The following is a 23081-nucleotide window of genomic DNA, read 5'->3' on the forward strand; positions in this document are numbered from 1 at the left end:
TATGGTAATTCTATTCGTAATTTTTTGAGGAACCTCCACACTGCCTTCCATAGCGGCTGCACCAGTCTGCATTCCCACCAACAGTGTATGAGGGTTCCTTTTTCTCCACAGCCTCTCCAAAACTTGTTACTATTTCTCTTGTTGATGATAGCCATTCTGACTGGGGTGAGGTGATATCTCACTGTGGTTTTTATTTGCATTTCTCTGATGATTAGTGACGTTGAGCATCTTTTCATATGTCTATTTGCCATTTCTATGTCCCCTTTGGAGAAATGTCTCTTCAGGTCCTCTGCCCATTTTTCAATTGGGTTGTTTGTTTTTCTGTTGTTGAGCTTCATGAGTTCCTTGTATATTTTGGATATTAGCCCCTTATCAGAGGCACTGTGTGCAAAAATCTTCTCCCATTCAGTTGGTTGCCGCTTTACTTTGTCGATTGTTTCTTTTGCTGTGCAGAAGCTTTTAAGTTTCTTATAGTTCCATTCGTTTATTTTAGCTTTTACTTCCATTGACTTTGGAGTCCAATTCATAAAATACTCTTTGAACCCAAGGTCCATAAGTTTAGTACCTATGTTTCCTTCTATGCAGTTTATTGTGTCAGGGCTTATGCTTAAGTCTTTGATCCATTTTGAGTTAATTTTGGTACATGGTGACAGATAACAGTCCAGTTTCATTCTTTTGCACGTGGCTATCCAATTCTCTCAGCACCATTTATTGAAGAGGCTGTCTTTTCTCCATTGTATGGTTTTAGCTTCCTTGTCAAAAATTATCTGTCCATATTTATGTGGTTTTATTTCTGGGTTCTCAATTCTATTCCATTGGTCTATGTGTCTGTTTTTCCGCCAATACCAAGCTGTTTTGATTATTGTAGCCCTGTAGTACAAGCAAAAATCAGGGAGTGTGATACCTCCAGTATTGTTCTTTTTTTTTAATATTGCTTTGGCTATTCGGGGTCTTTTGTGGTTCCAAACAAATCTGATGATTTTTTGTTCTATTTCTTTAAAAAATGCCATTGGGATTTTGATGGGGATTGTATTAAATCTGTATAGGGCTTTGGGTAATATGGCCATTTTAACTATGTTGATTCTTCCAATCCATGAGCACGGAATGTCTTTTCATTTCTTTTTGTCTTCTTCAATTTCTTTAAAAAATGTCTTATAGTTTTCAGCATATAAATTCTTCACATCCTGGGTTAAGTTTATTCCTAGGTATTTTATTCTTTTTGCTGCAATTGCAAAGAGAATTGAATTTTGTATTTCTTTTTCTGAGATTTTATTGTTAGTATATAGGAATGCAATGGACTTTTGTACGTTGATTTTGTAGCCAGCAACTTGACTGTATTCGTTGATTGTTTCTAACAGCTTTTGGAGGAGTCTTTAGGGTTTTCTATATATAGCATCATGTCATCTGCAAAAAGTGATAATTTTACTTCTTCATTCCCAATTTGGATGCCTTTCATTTCTTTCTCTTGCCTGATGGCTCTGGCAAGGACTTCCAACACTATGTTGAAAAGCAGAGGTGATAGGGGACAGCCCTGTCGTGTTCCTGAACATAGAGCAAAGGGCTTCAGTTTTTCACCATTAATTATGAGATTACCTGAGGTCTTGTCATATATGGCCTTTATTATGTTAAAGTATTTTCTTTCTATACCTATTTTATTAAGTGTTTTAATCATAAATGGATGTTGTATCTTGTAAAATGCTTTTTCTGCATCAATTCATATAATCATATGATTTTTGTCTTTTATTTTGTTTATGTGATGTTTCACACTGATGGATTTGCGGATGTTGAAACATCCTTGTGCCCCAGGGATGAAACCCACTTCGACATGATGAATAATCTTTTTAATGCATTGTTGTATTCGATTTGCTAAAATTTTGTTTAGGATTTTTGCATCAGTATTCATCAGAGATATAGGTCTGTATTTTTTTTTTTCTGTGTTGTCCTTACCAGGTTTTGGTATCAGGGTAATGTTGGCCTTATAAAATGAGTTAAGGAGTACTGTCTCTTCTTCAATTTTTTGGAAGAGTTTGAACAGGATTGGTATTTGATCCTCTTTGAAAGTTTGGTAGAATTCACTAGTGAAGCCATCTGGTCCCGGACTTTTGCTTTTGGGAAGTTTTTGGATGACTGATTCAATTTCGTTACTGAAGTTCGGTTTGTTTAGATTTTCCAGTTCTTCATGGTACACCCTTGGAAAGCTGTATGTTTCTAAGAAATTGTTCATTTCTTCCAGGTTATTGAATTTGGTAGCATATAGTCCTTCGTAGTATTCTTGGATGATCCTTTGTATTTTTGTGGTGTCCGTGATAACTTCCCCTTTTTCATTTTTGATTTTGTTAATTAGTGTCTTCTCTCTTTTTATCTTAGTGAGTCTAGCCAAGGGTTTGTCGATTTTGTTAATCTTTTCAAAGAATGAGCTCTTTGTCACATTAATTTTTTTCTATTGTCTTTTTGTTCTCTATTTCATTTAGTTCTGCTCTGATTTTTGTTATTTCCTTTCTTCTGCTGACCTTGGGTTTCACTTGTTCTTTTTCTAGTTCTTTAAGTCATAACATGAGGTTATTTATTTGGGATTTTTCTTGTTTCTTGAGATAGGCCTGTAATGATATAAATTTCCCTCTTAAAACTGCTTTTGCGGCATCCCAAAAATTTTGGTAGGATGTATTTTCATTTTCATTTGTTTCTATGTATCTTCTGATCTATCCTCTAATTTCTTCTTTGACCCAGTCGTTCTTTAAAAGTATGTTGTTTAATCTCCATGTATTTGTATTTTTTCCTGCTTTCTTTTCAGAGTTGATATCCAATTTCAAAGCCTTGTGATCAGAGAATATGCTTGGTATGATTTCAATCTTCTTAAATTTGCTGACGCTGATTTTATGTCCCAATATATGGTCTATCCTTGAGTATGTTCCATGTACACTCGAAAAGAATGTATAGTCTGATGTTTTAGGACGAAGTGCTCTATAAATGTCAATTATGTCCATATCATCTAATGTGTCATTTAGGGCTGCTATTTCATTATTTATTTTCTGTTTGGATAATCTATCCATAGCTGTCAATGATGTATTTAAGTCCCCTAGTATAATTGTGTTTTGGTCAATTTCTCCCTTTAGTTCTGTTAGTGGTCGCTTGGTATATTTCGGTGCTCCCTGATTGGGGGCATAAATATTGATGACTGTTATGTCTTCTTGTTGTATAGTCCCTTTTACCCTTATGAAATGTCCATGTTTTTCTCTTGTTATCTTTTTCACCATGAAGTCTGTTTCATCTGATATTATTATGGCTACACCTGATTTTCTCTGGGTACTATATACTTGGAGTGTCAATTTCCACCCTTTCACTTTGAGTCTATGCTTGTCCTTGTAGCTGAGAGATGTCTGTTGGAGACAGCATATGGTTGCGTTTAGTTTTTAATCCAATCTGCTACTCTGTGCCTTTTTATTGATGAGTTCAGTCCATTTACATTTAGGGTGATGATTGATATGTGAGGATTTCCTGTCATTCTATCTTTAGTTTTCTGGTAAGGCTGTGTCTCCATTGTTTCTTTGCCTTTTTGTTGTTGTATATTGTTTCCCTGTGGTAGTATTCTATGATGTTTCCTTCTGTTTCTTCTTTTACTACAGTATATATTTCAGTTCTTGATTTTTTTTGAGTGGTTACCCTTAAGTTTATGTAAAAGAAAGTTTGATATTTAGAGTATTCCATTTTCTTCAGCATGCTTACTTTCTCCATTCCCATATTCCGGTTCAGGCCTTTATGCTCCCCCTTTTTATGTTTCGGTTGCCACAAATTGTCCCTGTTGATGGTGGTCGAATAGCCTCCTTTAGTTTTTCTTGTAGTGCAGGTCGTGTAGTAGAAAATTCCCTCAGCTTCTGTATGTCTGGAAAGGTCTTTATTCCTCCTTCATATCTAAAGGATATCCTTGCTGGATATATTATTCTTGGCTCATAATTTCTCTCTTTCAATAGTTTGAATATTTGGTTCTACTCCCTCCTGGCTTGTAGAGTTTCTGCTGAAAAATCTGATGATAATGTAAAGGGCTTTCCTTTGTAGGTTACTGTTTTCTTTTCCCTGGCTGCCTTGAGGATTCTTTCTTTGTTGTTGATTTTAGACAGCTTCAATACAATGTGCCTTGGAGAAGGCCTGTTGGGGTTGAGGTAATTAAGTGTTCTGTTTGCTTCTTGGATTTTGGGATCTAGTTCTGTCCACAAGTTTGGGAAGTTCTCATCAACAATTTGTTTGAATATATTCTCTGTTCCCTTCTCTCTTTCTTCTCCTTCTGGTATGTCCATTATTCTTATATTGCTCTTTCTGATGGAGTCAGAAAGTTCTCGTAGAGTTCTTTCATTTCTTTTAAGCCTCAAGTCTCTTTCTTCTTCCATTCTTGTCATTTCCATGTTTCTATCTTTGATGTCACTGATTCTTTCCTCCATCTGGTCAACTCTACCACTAAGCTAGTTATTTCATTCTTCATTTCTTCTATTGAGTTCTTAATCTCCAGAAATTCTATTTGGTTCTTTTTAAAAATTTCAGTCTCTTCCGTGAAATGCTCATGTTGTTCTTTGATTTTTGTTTCTGAGTTCATTAAACTGCTTCTCTGTGTTTTCTTGTATGTCGTTGAGTTTTTCAGAACTGCAATCTTGAATTCTCTGTCATGTAAGTCACATATTTCCATATCTTTAAGTTCCTTTTCTGGAGACTTTTCACTTTCTTTCTGAGATGTCTTGTTGCCTTGGTTATTCATGGCAGTTACTGTTTTATTAGTTCTCTTCCTAGACATCTACAGGAGTGGCTTCTGCAACAGGTTAATAGGAAGAGGTGTTTCTTTTGTTTTCCAGTACTTGTTGGTAGAATGTTTTATTTTCTCTCCAACTGCAGCCTTTTTTCCCTCTCTCACATGGTAGTGCTATGTTTTCTCTGCACTATTGCAGCCTCTCACACAATGGGGGAATTCCCTGGGAGACGGGTTTCTCGTCTGTTAATGGTTTGCCTGGGTCACAGAGTGCAGTGACCCTGTGGGTATGTGGAGAGCTTTTGAAGTTCCAAAGCTCTTGCTGCACCAGATTCAGAGCCCATATGTTTCAGCAGTTCTATTTACTCCTGTAGGTTTCTGCTCAGATAGGTGGGGACAGGGACGATTGAGTTGTAAGAGGTGGCCCAGAGCAATGGGACAACCACCACCACAGCCAGTCCTGCTTCCATAGCTCTCTCCTCTTTGCCGGAACTAGTTGGGCTGCAATCTGTCTGCGCACCACAGTTCTCAGAACAGCAAATAGTCTGTTCTTTTGATCTGACACTGCTACTGTTCCATTTCTAGCATCAGGCAGGTGGCTGCTGGGTGAGCTCTGGGAGGGTAGGAAGGGGCGCCTAGTCTTAGTGCCTAAGGCTTCCGTTCTCTGCTCAGCAGTGAGGGCTTAAAGCACCATTTTCAGCCTTCTCTCCTCAGTCTTTTCTCTGAGGTCTCTGCCATGAGCCTTGGGTTCAGCCGTGTTACATGCTGCCCCCTCAGCCCTGTGGGCAATAAGTGGAGCCCTAGCATTCCGAGTTCTTTCCTCTCCCACAGCTGTGGTAGTTACAGGATGCAGCGAGCTCGGAGCACTGATCTAGGTCTGCGTTCTGCGCCCATGTGTCCTCGTCTCCGCACTTCTCCCTTCCCTCCTCCCCTGCTCGCGCGATTCGCCCACCTTTAGGTAAATTCAGTAGTGTGCCTCTTCCTCTTGCCTGTCTGCTGTGCAGGGAGTCCTTTGTGGAGTTATAGTTGTTCGATTTGTTGTAAATTCTAGGGGAAATTTACAGAGGCTCACCTCACGCCACCACATTGATGACCTCTTGTTGTTTACTTTTTAAAATCAATTGTTGAGAAAGGAGCATTGAAATATTCAAATATTCAATAATTGTGGATTTGTCTATTTCTCTTTGTAGTTCTATCAGATTTATGTGATTTATTTATTAGGTGCGTAAACTTTCAAGATTGCTCTTTTTCCTGTTGAACTGATTCCTTTAACATTATGAAATGACCTTCTTTTAGCACTGGTAATAATCTTTACTCTGCCGTCTAATTTGTCTAGTAGTGATGTAGCCACTTCAGCTTTTTGTCAATTAGCTAGCATAGTATATCTTTTCCATCCTTATACTTTTAACTTATTTGTGTCTTTATAAAGTGTGTTTCTTGTAAGCACCATATAGTTGGGTCTTGCTTTTTAAAAAATCATGCAATATGACTATCTCTATCTTTTAAGTGGGGTATTTAGACTATTTACATTTACTGTGATTACTGATATGGTTAGGTTTAAATCTATCATCTTGCTACAAGCTTTCTTTTTGTCCTGTGATTTGTACTTTTTCCTAATTCCTTTTTAAATTGAGTACTTTTAAAATTCTATTTTATCCCACCTATTGACTCCTTAATTATAACCTTTGAAATTTTATTGCTTGCTTTTGGATAGATACATCTTTAAATAAATACAATCTAAACTTCCAGTGATATCATACCACTTCACATATAGTGAAAGAGACTTACAGTAGCATTCTTCCACTTCTCCCATCCCAATCTTTGTGCTATTGTTACACAATTAATTTTTACACATATTATGCAACCCATACTACATTGCTATTTTTTTTGTTTAAACAGTCAGCTATATTTTAAATATATTGAAATGACAGAAATAATTATTATATATTTACCCAAGTAGTTATTTCTGGTGCTCTACGTTCCTTTGTGTAGCTCCCGATTTCCATCTGGTATCATTTTCCTTGTGCCTAAAGGACCTCTTTTAACATTTCTTACAATGTCAATCTATTGGTGATGAGTTCTTTCATCTTTTTTTGTGTGTCTAAAAAGTATTTCCCTTTGCTTTGAAAATAAAGAAGTCTAGGTTAATGGTTTTAAAATTTTTCTTTCCATATTTTAAAGATGTTGCTCCACTATTGTATTAGTCTCTTCTGGCTGCTATAACAAAAATACCACAGACTGGGTGGCTTAAACAACAAACATTCATTTCTCACAGTTCTGGAAACTGGGACATCCCAGATAAAGGTGGTAGCAGACTTGGTGTCTGGTGAGGTGTCTGGCTCACCTCCTGGTTCATCTTTTTGTTGCAACCTCACATGGTAGCAGGGGCTAGGGATCTCTCTGAAGTCTCCTTTATAAGGGTACTAATCTCATTCATGAGGGCTCTTTCCTCATCCCTCAATCACCTCTTAAAGGCCCCACCTGCTAATACCATCACCTTGAGGGGTAGGATTTCAACATATGAATTTTAGAGGAACATAAATATGCAGTCCGTTGCAATGGTCTTCATACTTACACTTTTCTTTCCAAACAGAAGTCTGTTATCATCCTTATCTTTGTTTTTCTGTACATAATCTCTTTTTCCTACGGTGAATTTTTAAGATTTTCTTTTTCTTGCTGATTTCATGCAATTTGCTTATGATGTGCCTTAATTTAGTTTTCTTCTGTTGTTTTTTTTTTGTGCTTGGGGTTTGTTGAGCTTCTTGGACATATGGGTTTAGAGTTTTCATCAAATATTACCCATTGTGTATTTATACGAATACAAAAATATCCAGCACTTGCCTCACTAATGGGGAATAATTAGCCCTAGAATAAACATGGCTCTAGTCCCCCAAAGAATCTTAAAAGAAAGACTTGAAGGGATTTAATGGTTTTAAAGTAACTGAACTGTGTCTCACATCCTTTTGAGTACTTTGCCCAGTGCCCTGTGAATTGTGAGTTTTTCTAGTCTGATGGATGGGAACAGGCAATATTCCTGTACTTGAGTGAGCCCCAAGTACTGTTTCCTTGTTGCCTTTGGGGTGATTTCCCAGCCTCTGGTCATTTTCCGACATGTGTGTACCAATCTCTATTCTACTAAATAGTCAAGGTAGTTTCTTTGTAATCTCTGGAGGTTTCTCTCTGTTCACCTCTCTTCTTTCCAGTATAGGTCCTGCAAACTCTAGCTGCTCTGGCCTCCCTATTATCTCAAACCTGTCTGTGCAACTCAGGGATTCTTCCTCCGTGAGTTCTTGCTCCCTTCATCATGGCCTGGAAACTCTCTCAAGGCAGGCAGATGAGGGAATCACAATGAGCAAAAAGCAAGAAACCATCAAAGTGATTGCCTTCTCTCTCTAGTGAGAGCAGCTTGCCAAGGTAGGTAGAGGGACTTAAAGAACTTTGGCCTCATAACTATGATTATTTTCCTATTTGAAGACATGAGACCACCCACGGCTGGTTTTCCAGGTGCTGAGTTCACTTCACTCTGTGCCACGCCTTTATTCATCAGGCACTGGGCTGAAGATAGCACTGAATTAGGATAAATGTCCCTGCTGTAGCCAATTACTTTCATAATAATCTCACCTATTTGTGAAAAAGCTATAAACTGCCTGAAGGGCAACAAATGTGACTGATCAATTCTCACCTTCTTGCCTATTTAGATTAGTTTTAATATATAGTTGTTTTGAATTTTAAACAGTATCTCCCCCAAATCTCATGAGATCCTCTGGGAAAGGGCACATTTATCCTCATTGCCCAGCCCCTGTCTGAGAAGTTATGAATGACACTTTTTCTTTTTCCCATGAAACTCTTTTGGAGTTAGTTTCTGCTAGGCTGCTCGTTTGAAGGTAGGGGACAGGCTGTGAGTGGCTTTGGAAGAGATGTGGTGGGTCATCCTTGGGCTTTCCTGGGAATTATATTTTTTCAGAATCTCATTTTCAGGAGACTACAGAGATAAGCACAGTAAGGCAGTGTTGATATTGCATTGGAAATAACTCACTACCTGCTGATAGGCTGACAGCGAAAACTTCATTAATGTGTTTCAGCTATAATCTGGAAACCAGGCTGTGGCTGAATATCAGTCCAGAGGAATGCCCGACGTAACCCCTGAATTTTCCTGCCAACATGGACCAATGGCACAAACACATTCTCAAGGTTGCCAATAGGAATTTACTTACCTAAGACTTTTGAGGGAAAGCTGCTGGGTGGCCTACAACATGTGATCTGAAAAAAAGTACTATGTAAAGGGTCATTTTTTTAAATCCTAATTTCTCGTTGACTTATATTACAAATTCAGAGCCATTGTACTTTATTTCTGGTAGATATTCCATTGGCAGTGATACCTAAAACTTTGGCTTTATGTTTCCTTCAACTCTTATTCACCACCACCCACCCCAGGAAAATTGTTACCTTAAGGAATTCCTGTTTTGAAAACTTCAAAAATTTCTTGCAATTTTGAATTTAAAATCTGAACAAGACTAGAGATTGCCTAGCCTTGTAACTACCTTTGTGGTCAGATTTCCTACTTCCAAAGCACACTCCCCTCCAAAATGTCTTTCCAATTCTTGGACTCAGAATCAAGAAGTGAACACACACAAACACACGAACACACACACACACACAATGGACTACTACTCGGCCATAAAAAAGATGAAATATTGTAGTTTGTGACAACATGGATGGATCTTGAGAGTACTATACTAAGTGAAATAAGTCATAGGAAAAAAAGACAAAAACCATATGATTTACTGGTATGTGCAATATACTCATAAAACAAAAATGTAACAAATGAACAAACGAAACAAAAACAAACTCATAGGTACAGACAACAGATTGGTGGTTACCAGAGAGGAAGAGGGGTGGGGGAAGGCGAAATGGGTAAAGGGGGTCAAATATATTGTAAATGATGGAAACTAGATTTTTGGTGGTGAGCATACAATAGAGTATACCCATATCAATTTACAACATTGTACACCTGAAATTTATATAATGTTATTAACCAATGTTACCTAAATAAAACATTGGAAATATCTAATGCAGATTGAATTTGTCGAATCACATTTCTGGGAGACGGAGACGGTAAACGAAGGAAGAGTTTCCCTCCCAAAGGTGTCCTTTTCTGATGTTCAGTCACCTTCTCCCCTCCCTCAACAACCTCTTGCTGTTTGCTTTATGACTTAACAAATGCATAAGGTCATTCTATTTACTGCCTTCAGAGGTTTGAGCTATCCCTGTGGCTTCCTTCCCTGGAGGAATTTCAAAGATAAATTATTGCACACAATTACATAAAATAAATTTAACTGGATAGGGTGAGTAGCAGGCAGGCTAGTCTTTCTGAGTGTTTCTGCTGAGTTAATCCCTGGTGAAGAGGGAAAATCACTGCATATAAATGAGATCTCACTGCTGTCTAAACCAGCTGATAAATGATACCATCTACTAGAAAGGAATTCTCAGTGCCCTTGCCACTGCCCCCCTTACAAGAATAGCCATTCTCCATTCATTATGTACTAGATTTCATACGCAAGGAGGATGTTGGGCTGAGGTGGGGTAGGGGTGGGGGTTCTATATGGTTGACTTACACTATAAACTTGGTTTGCCAGGTGGCCAAACAGCCAATATTTTCAGGATACCGATCAGTCTGTGGCCTAGATCAGTGTTCCCAAACTTGGCTGCACATCTAAATCCTCTGGGGAGCTTTCACTCCCAGGTGATTCCAAAGCAAAGCCAGGATGGGAAACCAGTGGCCTAAATCAGTACTTCTCAAATTTTTATGAATATGAATCCCCTTCAGATTGTGTTAAGATGCAGATTTGGGGTGGGGCCTGAGATTCTGCCTGTGTCACCAGTTCCTCGGCGAAGCCCACACTGCTGAGCTAGGCCACATGTTGGGCAGCTCCGATTCCTCTCAGTAGTGTCATAATTGAACTCAGTGATGTTCAAATCTTTTTCTTAAAGCTATGAAACCCTTTCTTCCAATCCAATCTCACAGGAAAGCTCCATATGCAACACATAGAACTGGTGCAGTCCCCAGGGTGAAGGGCCAGAACTCATCCATAAAGCTAATCAACCATGATTATAGCATGCATAGTCCTTGTTAATAGACACACCGTGCCCATTATCACGCCCTTCTGCATGAGGTTAACTCTTCTTTGCAAGGAAATAGTTATAATTAGAGATTAATTTAATTTCTGGAAGAGTCTTCAGGGTCTTTATTTGGGGAATGTTTTTAGCCTTGTTTGCATAACCACAAATGGCTGATTTTCATATATACAAACAGCCACCTGGGGCCACACTGCCCCACCCAAACTTCAAGTATGTACAAATCTGACTTCAGCCCACCATTAAATTAACTCAGATGAGATGACTGTCAGAGTCTGATTGCCCAGGCTGAAAAACTAATTTAAATATATAGTAAATGTTGGATTGTTTAAAGTAACATCACCAATGTTACCCATTTTCATTTTCTTCCTAAAACACATCACTAATTGTATTCATTCATACATGTATCAGCTTCCTGCTTCCATAAAAATGTAAGGCAAGGGCCTACTTTGTCTTGTCACCACTGTAGTCCCACATTCAGAACAGTGCTTAGCATAGTAGGTGTTTAATAAGTAGTATCTATGGAATGACTGCATAAAGGAAATCCACCAAAAATTCTTGTTTCTTTTCATCCAAACCAGATTGATCTAGACTTTCCCTCAATATAGTGTCCAAGTCAGCCTCACCACTGCCGTCACTCTGGGTTTATATCCTTTCAGCCCTGTGGTTGGTTGTTAGCAACTGACCTGTACAGATCTATAGTTCCAAACATAAGTGTGAGCTGGCTACTTGAAGATGGAAGTCACTGGCATATACATAGTCATTGAAGCAATAGGGGTGGATAAAAATGCCCAGGGGGGAGAGTGTGCAGAAGATGGCTCAGGCTTGAGCTCTCATGAACTCAATATTTCAAGAAGAAAATGTCCGATGTGCTCCACTCCCCTGCACAAAAACCTGCACAACAAGACTACCACAAATTCCGTCAACCATAACATAATTTCTAGAACCCTTACTATTCAGGAGAGTATGTTGGACATATTCATTTATCAGCTTATCAATGTCCTCTTAAAATGTTACTCATTTTGCTACCAAAGAAATTATAAATAAGACAAATAACCCCACTGCTCCATTTCTTTACCTGAACCAATCATCATTTAAAAGAATTAATCCTCATGAAGTAGAGGTAATGGAACAAAGGGTAAAAACCAAATACCAAGTCATTTATTTTTAAAGATTTCTCTTCATGGTTATTTTAACCAAAGTTGTGTGATATCACAGAAATGAGATAACTACTAGATTGTTTTCAAGAGAGAGAGTAGACATGCAGAAATTAGAAAATCTTCTAAGATAACGGAAAAAAACATCTCTGATATATTTGAAAACTTGCAGCATTTGATTTTGCTGATCATCAGAAATTCTAACTCCTAACAACAAATATTTCAGGAGGTAGTGCCAAAAAAAAAAAAAGCCTTGGGTAATAATGAAAGAAATGGAAAACACCAAGATCAATGAGAGTGCAGGGTAAATTTACTTGTAAAACAGTCTTCTTCCTTAGTTTAGTTGCCACTTTCTGTTAACTATGTGCATCGGTGAATAAGTCCCAAAGGGAAGCAAATCAAGCATAGTTGTGGTAGGCAGCCTCTAAGATATTCCCTGATGATCCCAACCTCTTCGTATTCACACCTTTGTGTAATCCCCTTCCCTTCTGCTTGGGCTGGACTTATTCACTGACTACTCACAAACAGAATATTACAGAGGTGATGGCATGTCACCTCTGAGGTGAGGTTATAAAAAAGTGGCTTCTATCTTGAACATTCTCTTACTCCCTTCTCTCATGGATTTCTCATCTCTCATCAAGCCAGCTGCCAAGCACTGCTATGGAGGCATAGGACAGCCCTATGCCTACATGGCGAGAGACCAAGCTTGTCAACAATTACCTGAATGAGCTCAGCAGCTGATTTCCCTTCCCCAGATTGAGCCTTCACAGGAGCTCACAGCCCCAACCAGTAGCTGCAACTTCATGATAGACCTTGAAAGCCAGAGGCACCCAGTTAAGCCACACCTGGATTCCTGATCCACAGAAACTGATAATAAATGTTTGTTATTTTAAACTGCTAAGTGATGGGGTAATTTGTTATAAAGCAATAGATAACTAATACAGCTGTATTTGTAGAAGATGTCATATTGGCCTTTTCACAATCAACTGTACAAACCTGAATTATTCTAGTAGAAAGATTAGTAGCTTGTGTAATCTACTATAGACATAGAAATTGACACTTCTTGAAGACAGACATTTTCTTATGCTTCCTCACATGTTCCATGGTCTAAATCTAGTAGCTGTTCAATTAATTTCCTTTGAATTAAATTATGTTACTCCATGGAATCATCACACAACAGGTCAAAAGGATCCAAGAATAGATAAATGAACTCCTCTCAACCCAGGTAGTTCTCTGCAACAAGCAGTCCTGGGTAATAGGTCAAACTTTATGTACATACATTACCCAGTATTGTTTGTTGCATAGAGCTACCAGGGCTAGGAGGAGTTATCTGTTCTTAGATCCTTTCCGTGTTTATTAGTCTATTTGTAAAAGTTATTTTGGGAGTTCTATTAGGAGACAGAGGACCACTTTCATTCCTCCAAGAAAGAATCTGGCCATTCTGACTATAAGTCTAGATGAGTATACAGGTTGGACCATATCCGTACTACTCTAGGCATGTTGAATTATTTATTTTGAGGATAGTGGGAGAAACTATGACACATCCATGATAAAAGCAGTGATACATTAACTGGAGTACAAGACATGAGGCAAAAATAGAATGCCACAGAATACTAGAGATAAAACAACAAATAGGACTCAATAATAATAAACTAAGAAAATATATGTACCTAAGACCAGTTAAGCTTCTGGCACATAGTTTAAGGACATGGAGGTTATTCATTCATTATTCGTAAAATAATTTGACAAACTGAAAAGTTCTTAGTTATGTGCCAGTCACTATGGTGATATAAAGGAAGTATTGACATTACCCTTACCCTCAAGAACATTACTGAAAGATATTGACTAACTATGAGTGAAATCATTTACACATGAAATAATTAGAGAACAAGAAAGCAACATGTAATATATTGCAAATAACAGAATATAGGTCCTAGCAACATGGCAAACTGAAAAAAACAAAATGAAGCCACACACACCGGGCAGCACATCAAATACTGGATAAAAATATGTTTAAGAATTAAATATACATCTAAAAACAAAAAGATGAATCTTCAAGAGACGGAAACAAAGAAACATAAAGCTAGAACAATAGGCTCATGAGTTGTGTTCCATCAATGAACAGGAGGTGGGGTACAGTGGGAATTTAAACCTACTATACTCCTCAATGCCTTGAGGGTTTAACCCCTACACGGGGTAAAGAGACATGTCCCGGAGCTCACACTGAGCAATAATCTGCATTCTTATGATCTTGCTTAAATCCAGTGAAAGGGGAAATAGCGAAAACCATTCAGAAATAGCTAACCATACACAGGTGTGGAGACAAAATTTATACTCCCTATGTTGTGTGTGACTCCTCAAGCTGATAAGGTAATATGAAATCTGGTTCTGGAGGAGAAAAACTCCTAGGGTGTCTGGCTAAACAAATGCAAAACCTCTTTGTAGGGATAATCATATAAGCCACATTGCATGGTATTGACGGTAACACAGAAAAAACTATAACTTTCTAAATGTAATATGGTATCCTGGATTACATCCTGGAACAGAAAACAGACATTGGAGGAAAAATTGGTGAAATCTGAATAAAGTCTGGAGTTTAGTTAATAGTAATGTACCAGTATTTGTTTCTTAGTTTTGACAAATATACAAGGGTAATTTAAGGTGTTAATATCAGAGGAACTGGTTGGAAATCTCTGTATTATTAGGTTGGTGTAAAAGGAATTGTGGTTTTTGCAATTAATAACCTTCTAAACCACAATTCCTTTTGCACCAACCTAATATCTTTGTAACTTTTTCCACAAATCTATATTAATTCCAAAATAAAAACGTTTATTTAAAAAATCCTTGAGACATCATCAAAATGGCACTGTGAGGTGAGCCTCTGTAAAGATCCCCTGGAATTTACAACCATCGAACAACAATAACTCCACAAAGGACTCCCTGCACAGCAGTCAGGCAAGACTAAGAGGCCCACTACTGAATTCACCTAAAGATGGGAGAATCCCAAGAGCAGGGGAGGAGGGAAGGGAGAAGAGCAGAGACTGAGCGCGCGCGCGGGCGCAGGGCACAGGCCTAGCTCAGTGCTCCGAGCTCGCTGAATGCCGGAACTACCACAGCTGCCGGAGAGGGAAGAACTCGGACTGCTAGGGCTCCGCTTATGGCCCACAGGGCTGAGGGGGCAGCATATAACACGGCTGAACCCAAGGCTCACGGCAGAGACCTCGGAGAAAAGACTGAGGGAAGAAGGCTGAAAACGGTGGCTTAAGCCCTCACTGCCGAGCAGAGAACGGAAGCCTTAGGCACGGAGACTAGCTGCCCCTCCCTCCCCTCCCAGAGCTCGCCCCGCCCCTAACTGCCTGGTGCTAGAAGCGATAAAGTAGCAGTGTCAGATCAAAAGAACACAATATTTGCTGCTCTGAGAACTGTGGACCGCAGACACAGATTCGCAGCCCAACTACTTCCGGCAAAGAGGAGGGAGCTATGGAAGCAGGACTGGCTGTGGTGGTGGTGACTGCCATTGCTCTGGGCCACCTCTCACAACTCACCCCACCCCTGGCCCCACCTATCTAGGCAGATCCCTGCAGGAGTAAACAGAACTGCTGAAACATACGGACTCTGAATCTGGTGCAGGAAGAGCTTTGGAACTTCAAAAGCTCTCCACATACCCACACGGACACTGCGCCCTGTGACGCTGGTGAACTATTAACAGAGGAGAAGCCTGTCTCCCAGGGAATCCCCCCATTGTCTGAGAGGCTGGAATAGTGCAAAGAAAACATAGCACTACTGTGTGAGAGAGGGAAAAAAGGCTGCAGTAGGAGAGAAAATAAAACAATGTACCAACAAGTACTGGAAAACAAAAGAAAGGCCTCTTCCTATCAATCTGTTGCAGAAGCTGCTCCTGTAGATGTCTAGGAAGAGAAATAACAAACCAGTAATTGCCATGAATAACCAAGGCAACAAGACAGCTCAGAAAGAAAGTGAAAAGTCTCAAGAAAAGGAACTTAAAGATTACGAAATATGTGACTTAAATGACAGAGAATTCAACATTGCAGTTCTGAAAAAACTCAACGAGATACAACAAAACACAGAAAGGCAGTTTAATGAACTCAAAAACATAATCAAAGAACAACATGAGTATTTTAGGAAAGAGATTGAAATTTCAAAAAAGAACCAAATGGAATTTCTGGAGATTAAGAACTCAATAGAAGAAATGAAGAACGGAATAACCAGCTTAGTAGTAGAGTTGACCAGATGGAGGAAAGAATCAGTGACATGGAAGATAGAAACCTGGAAATTACACAGATGGAAGAAGAAAGAGACTTGAGACTTAAAAGAAATGAAAGAACTCTACAACAACTTTCTGACTCCATCAGAAAGAGCAATATGAGAATAATGGGCATACCAGAAGGAGAAAAAGAGAGAAGGAAACAGAGAATATATTCAAACAAATTATCAATGAGAACTTCCCAAACTTGTGGACAGAACTGGATCCTCGAATCCAAGAAGCAAATAGAACACCTAATTACCTCAATCCCAACAGGCCTTTTCCAAGGCACATTGTATTGAAGCTGTCTAAAATCAACGACAAAGAAAAAATCCTGAAGGCAGCCAGGGAAAAGAAGACGGTAACCTACAAAGGAAAGCCCATTAGATTATCATCAGATTTTTCAGCAGAAACTCTACAAGCCAGGGGGGAGTAGAACCAAATATTCAAACTATTGAAAGAGAGAAATTATGAGTCAAGAATAATGTATCCAGAAAATATATCCTTTAGATATGAAGGAGGGATAAAGACCTTGCCAGACATACAGAAGCTGAGGGAATTTTCTACTACACGACCTGCACTACAAGAAATACTACAGGAGGCTATTCGACCACCATCAACAGGGACAACTTGTGGCAACCAAAACATAAAAAGGGGGAGCATAAAGGCCTGAACCGGAATATGGGAATCGAGAAAGTAAGCATGCTGAAGAAAATGAAATACTCTAAATATCAAACTTTCTTTTACAAAAACATAAGGGTAACCACTCAAAAAAAATTCAGAACTGAAATACATACTGTAATGAAAGAAGAAACAGAGGGAAACATCATAGAATACCACCACACAGAAATAATAGACAACAACAAAAGGCAAAGAAACAATGGAGACACAGCCTTACCAGAAAACTAAAGATAGAATGACAGGAAATCCTCACATATCAATAATCACCATAAATGTAAATGGACTGAACTCATCAATAAAAAGGCACAGAGTAGCAGATTGGATTAAAAACTAAACGCAACCATATGCTGTCTCCAAGAGACACATCTCAGCTACAAGGTCTAGCATAGACTCAAAGTGAAAGGGTGGAAATTGACACTCCAAGCAAATGGTACCCAGAGAAAATCAGGTGTAGCCATAATGATATCAGATGAAACAGACTTCAGGGTGAAAAAAGATAACAAAAGACAAAGCTGGACATTTCATAAGGGTAAATGGGACTATACAACAAGAAGACATAACAGTCATCAATATTTATGCCCCCAATCAGGGAGCACCAAAATATACCAAGCAACTACTAATGGAACTAAAGGGAGAAATTGACCAAAACACAATTATACTAAGGGACTAAAATACATCATTGAGAGCTATGGATAAATCATCCAAACAGAAAATAAATAACAAAATAGCAGCTCTAAATGACACATTAGATGAATGGACATAATTGACATATATAGAGCACTTCATCCTAAAACATCAGACTATACATTCTTTTTGAGTGTACATGGAACATTCTCAAGGATAGACCATATATTGGGACATAAAATCAGCGTCAGCAAATTTAAGAAGATTGAAATCATACCAAGCATATTCCCTGATCACAAGGCTTTGAAATTGGATATCAACTGCGAAAAGAAAGCAGGAAAAAACACAAATAGAATGAGATTAAACAATATACTTTAAAAGAACGACTGGGTGAAAGAAGAAATTAAAGGAGAGATCAAAAGATACATAGAAACAAATGACAATGAAAATACATCCTACCAAAATTTTTTGGATTCAGTGAAAGCAGTTTTAAGAGGGAAATTTATATCATTACAGGCCTGTCTCAAGAAACAAGAAAAGTCCCAAATAAATAACCTCATGTTACACCTTAAAGAACTAGAAAAAGAAGAACAAGTGAAACCCAAGGTCAGCAGAAGAAAGGAAATAACAAAAATCTGAGCAGAACTAAATGAAATAGAGAACAAAAAGACAATTGAAAAAATTAATGTGACAAAGAGCTGGTTCTTTGAAAAGATTAACAAAATCAACAAACCTTTGGCTAGACTCACTAAGATAAAAAGAGAGAAGACACTAATTAACAAAATGAGAAATGAAACAGGGGCAGTTATCACGGACACCACAGAAATAGAAAGGATCATGCAAGGATGCTATGCAGGACTATATGCCACCAAATTCAATAACCTGGAAGAAATAGACAAGTTCTTAGAAACATATATCCTTCCAAGGGTGAACCATGAAGAACTGGAAAATCTAAACAGACCAAACTCCAGTAACGAAATTGAATCAGTCATCCAAAAACTTCCCAAAAGCAAAACTCCAGGACCAGATGGCTTCACTAGTGAATTCTACCAAAACTTCAATGAGGATCAAATACCAATCCTGTTCAAACTCTTCCAAAAAATTGAAGAAGAGACAGAACTCCCTAACTCGTGTTATGAGGCCAACATTCCCCTGATACTAAAACCTGGTAAGGACAACACAAAGAAAGAAAACTACAGACCAATACCTCTGATGAATACTGATGCAAAACCCTAAACAAAATTTTAGCAAATCAAATACAACAATGCATTAAAAATATTATTCATCACGACCAAGTGCGGTTCCTCCCCGGGGCACAAGGATGGTTCAGCATCCACAAATCCATCAATGTGATACATCACATAAACAAAATAAAGGACAAAAATCATATGATTATATCAATTGATGCAGAAAAAGCATTTGACAAGATACAACATCCATTTATGATTAAAACACTTAATAAAATAGGTATAGAAAGAAAATACTTTAACATAATAAAGGCCATATATGACAAGCCCTCAGCTAATCTCATAATTAACAGTGAAAAACTGAAGCCCTTTGCTCTACGTTCAGAAACGCGACAGGGCTGTCCCCTATCACCTCTGCATTTCAACACAGTGTTGGAAGTCCTTGCCAGAGCCATCAGGCAAGAGAAAGAAATAAAAGGCATCCAAATTGGGAATGAAGTAGTTAAATTGTCACTCTTTGCAGATGACATGATGCTATATATAGAAAACCCTAAAGACTCCACCAAAAAGCTGTTAGAAACAATCAACGAATACAGTCAAGTTGCTGGCTACAAAATCAATGTACAAAAGTCTAATGCATTCCTATATACTAACAATGAAATCTCAGAAAAGGAAATACGAAAAACAATTCCCTTTGCAATTGCAACAAAAAGAATAAAATATCTAGGAATAAACTTAACCAAGGATGTGAAGGATGTATATGCTGAAAACTATAAGACATTTTTTAAAGAAATTGAAGAAGAAACAAAGAAATGGAAAGACATTCCGTGCTCATGGATTGGAAGAATCAACATAGTTAAAATGGCCATATTACCGAAAGCAACATACAGATTTAATGCAATCCCCATCAAAATCCCCACAGCATTTTTTAAAGAAATAGAACAAAAAAATCATCAGATTTGTTTGAAACCACAAAAGACCCCGAAGAGCCAAAGCAATCTTAAGAAAAAAGAACAGTAATGGAGGTATCACACTCCCTGACTTTAGCTTCTACTACAGGGCTACAATAATCAAAACAGCATGGTATTGGCAGAAAAACAGACACATAGACCAATGGAATAGAATTGAGAACTTAGAAATAAAATCACGTAAATATGGACAGATAATTTTTGACAAAGAAGCTAAAAACATACAATGGAGGAAAGACAGCCTCTTCAATAAATGGTGCTCTGAGAATTGGATAGCCACGTGCAAAAGAATGAAACTGGACTGTTATCTGTCACCATGTACCAAAATTAACTCAAAATGGATCAAAGCCTTAAGCATAAGACCTGACACAATAAACTGCATAGAAGAAAACATAGGTACTAAACTTATGAACCTTGGGTTCAAAGAGCATTTTATGAATTTGACTCCAAAGGCAATGGAAGTAAAAGCTAAAATAAACGAATGGGACTATATGAAACTTAAAAGCTTCTGCACAGCAAAAGAAACCATGGACAAAATAAAGAGGCAACCAACTGAATGGGAGAAGATTTTTGCAAACAGTGCCTCTGATAAGGGGCTAATATCCAAAATATACAAAGAACTCATGAAGCTCAAGAACAAAAACACAAACAACCCATTTGAAAAATGGACAGAGGACCTGAAGAGACATTTCTCCAAAGAGGACTTACAAATGGCAAATAGATATGTGAAAAAATGCTCAACATCACTAATCATCAGAGAAATGCAAATAAAAACCACAATGAGATATCACCTCACCCCAGTCAGAATGGCTATCATCAACAAGAGAAATAGAAACAAGTGTTGGAGAGGCTGTGGAGAAAAAGGAACCCTCATACACTGTTGGTGGGAATGCAGACTGGTGCAGCCATTATGGAAGGCAGTGTGGAGGTTCCTCAAAAATTACAAATAGAATTACCATATGGCCCAGCAATCCCTCTCCTGGGTATCTACCCATAAAATTTGAAGACATTTATACATAATGACACGTGTGCTGCAATGTTCATTGCAGCTTTGTTTACGGTGGCCAAGACATGAAAACAACCAAAATGTTGTTCGATAGATGAATGGACAAAAAGTTGTGGTATATATACACAATGGAATACTATTTGGTGGTAAGAAAAGATGATATGGGAACATTTGTGACAACATGGATGGATCTTGAAAGTATAATGCTAAGCGAAATAAGTCAGAGAGAAAAAGCAGAGAACCATATGGTTTCACTGATATGTGGTATATAAACCAAAAACTACAAAAGAACAAGACAAATGAGAAGCAAGAACTCATAGACACAGACAATAGTTTAGTGGTTACCAGAGGGTAAAGGGCGTGGGGGTGGGAGATGAGGGTAAGGGGGATCAAATATATGGTGATGGAAGGAGAACTCACTGTAGGTGGTGAACACAGAATGGGATTTTAGATGATGTAATACAGAATTGTACACCTGAAATCTATGTAATTTCACTTATTGTCACCCCAATAAATAAATAAAAAGAATAACTGCTGTCAAAAAACAAAAGATAACAAAAGCTGGTGAAGTTGTAAAGGGAACCCTGTGCACTGTTGGTAAATTGGTATGTAAATTGGTATACCCACCATGGAAAACAGTAGGCCAGTCCTCAAAATCTTCAACTAGATCAAGCAATCCTATTTCTGGGTATACAGCCAAAGGAAATGAAATCAGGATTTCAAAAAGATATCTGCATTCCCACGTTCATTGCTGCCTTTTTCAAAATAGCCAAGATATGGAAACAACCTAAATGTTCATCTATTAATGAATGGGCAAAGGAAATGTGGTGTATATATACAATGGAATATTATTTAGTCATGAGAAAGAAGGAAACTTGGCCATTTGTGACATGGATGGACCTTCAGGGCATCATGCTAAGTGAAATAAGTCGGACAGAGAAAGACAAACACTGTATGATCTCACTTATATGTGGAATCTAAAAAGGCCAAACTCAGAGAAACAGTAAAGTGGTGGTTACCAGTGGCTGTGAGGTAACGGGAATGGGGAGGTGTTGGTCAAAGGGTACAGACTCCTAATTATAAGATGTACAAGTTTTGGGGATCGAATGTACAGCATGGTGACTATAGTTAACAATACTGCATTATATACTTGAAATTTGCTGATAGTGTATCTTAAATGCTGTTACCACAAAAAATGGTAATTATGTGAGGTGATGGAGGTGTCCAGTAACCCCACTATGGTAATTATTTTGCAAGATAGCAATATATTAAGCCATTATGTTGTACAACTAAAGCTTATACAATGTTATATGTCAACTATATCTCAATAAAGGCTGGAGAACAAAAGAATTGACTGTACACAAAAAAGGCAAGTCACAGGCTGGGAGAAAATATTTGCAACACATATGTGCAAGAAAGGACTTGAAGCCAGAATACATAAAGAATTCCTACAAATGAAGATAAATGAATCTTTAAAAATGCAAAAAGACTTGAACAGCTCATAAAAGAAGATATCAAAATGGCCAATGGCAAAATGAATGTTCAATATCATTACTCATAAGGAGAAGGCAATTTAAAATATCGCTACACACTCATAGAATGGCTAAAATAAAACAGACTGAGATATCAAGTTGGTGAAAATGTGGAACAACTAAAATTTTTTACACTGCAGTGGGAGTATAAATTAGTGTAATCACTTTGGAAAAATGTTAGGCAATACTGTCTAAAGCTAAATATACCTTATTTCTGAGCAATTCCACTCATGTGTTTATGTCTACCAAAAAGCATATACCATAATGCTTATTGCAGTTCTATTCATAGTAGCCAAAACCTGAAAGCAAGCCAATGTCCAGCAGAATGGATAAATTATGCTATATTCATACAGTGAAATCCTATACAATAATGAAGACAAGACTATGTTTACACGTACCACATAATCTTGGGGACAAAATGTTAAGTAAAAGAAGGTACATGAAACAGTCCATATTGCATCATTCCATTTATATGAAATCCAAGAACAGAAAAAACTAACCTATAGTAATGGAATTCCGAGTAGTGGTTACTCTTGGGGTGGTAGTGGTGGTTACTGACTAAGAAAGGGCAGAAGGGAACATTTAGGTGTGCTGAAAATATCCTGTGGCTGTTATACTGGTTTATACATCTGTAAAAATTCAAGCTGCACACTTACATTTTGTGCAACTTATCATACGTAAATGTTACACCTCAAAAAAAGTATTTCAATTTATGTCTTTTTCGTTTCATTTGAAGGAGGAATGTACATTATATACAAGGCATTCAAGGTTGAAACATGAATACTTTACATTTTT

Source organism: Rhinolophus hipposideros (genome assembly GCF_964194185.1).
Source record: "Rhinolophus hipposideros genome assembly, chromosome: X".
Classification (NCBI taxonomy): domain Eukaryota; kingdom Metazoa; phylum Chordata; class Mammalia; order Chiroptera; family Rhinolophidae; genus Rhinolophus; species Rhinolophus hipposideros.